The sequence below is a fragment of the Kryptolebias marmoratus genome, linkage group LG11, assembly GCF_001649575.2.
Source record: "Kryptolebias marmoratus isolate JLee-2015 linkage group LG11, ASM164957v2, whole genome shotgun sequence".
Classification (NCBI taxonomy): domain Eukaryota; kingdom Metazoa; phylum Chordata; class Actinopteri; order Cyprinodontiformes; family Rivulidae; genus Kryptolebias; species Kryptolebias marmoratus.
The window spans coordinates 1,886,812-1,887,888 of NC_051440.1; the positions used below are offsets into that span (position 1 = coordinate 1,886,812).

The 1,077-nt window shown below is 36.9% G+C and overlaps 1 protein-coding gene across 4 annotated transcripts in view; it reads left to right on the forward strand.

Annotated features, from left to right (window-relative positions):
• The window catches only part of syt8 (synaptotagmin VIII), a 43,240-nt gene that overhangs the window by 25,244 nt on the left and 16,919 nt on the right, over nucleotides 1–1,077 (forward strand). The window lies entirely within an intron of this gene.

Genomic DNA, 1,077 nt, shown 5'->3' on the forward strand with positions numbered 1-1,077 from the left:
ACATCAACCTACTCCTTTACATACAGATAACTTTTTTATGTGGGCCAAAATGAATGACTGAATGAATGAATGAATTCCAAGACGACCGATTAATCGATTAATNCGAGAAAATAATCGCCCGATTAATCGATTATTGAAATTATCGTTAGTTGCAGCCCTAAAATAAACCTTATAAATAACCCAGAAAATATAAAGTAAACTAAGGATAAATTTTAACAAAATTCAAATATAATAAAAAAAATAAAGAATAAATAGCTCCAACAACCTGAATTTAACATATTTTAAGACTTGCAAGCCCATTTTTAATTAACAATTTATGAGCATTTTTCCATCCTTTAAAGGCCTGTCTGCTGATGGCAAATTGAGCTGGTTTCAATTGTTTTATGTTTGAGACAAATTTTTGTCTTATGATTTATGTTCTAGAGGTTGTCTGCCAAAGTGTTTGTTGTGTTTAGACAATCTTAATTGTTAATAACAGCTGTTCTGTTTCACCATGTTTAGGCTTAAAGGCCTGTTGTTTAGTTAAAAGCTAAATCTGTATCTGCATGCATCATTCTGAACTCTGTTTCACATTTATCGGTCAAAGCCAGAAGTGCGCCTGCGATCATTTGCGGTCGTCCAATGATTTGCTGTAATTCTGATTAGATTAAATTGTTGCGAATTTCCAAGCGTTTAACCCACAGAATCAGGATCTCAAGTTTAGAATCAGAGTTGCTAACTGAATACTAAACAAGTCCTATTTTATTTGAAAAACAAAAATACGACTGAGGTGAGGATAAGCCACGCTTACTTAAAAACGTACTAAGCCGTCCAAAAAGATGGACCGCAGACAAGCTTAAGGTCCGGTTCTGTCTTACAGAACGTAATGTTATGCATATAACTACTGTTCCCTGAAGGAGGGGAACGAGGTACAACACATGTACTATGGGATATCACGCTCCCGCATGTCCTGGCTGAAGACACCTTTAATCACGCCTTTAGGCAAATGACGTGATGACGACAAGTGACAGGCCCCGCCTGCACTATGTAACCGTCCGTCATCACAGTCATTCCTCAGTTCAATAGCCGCTCTTCACC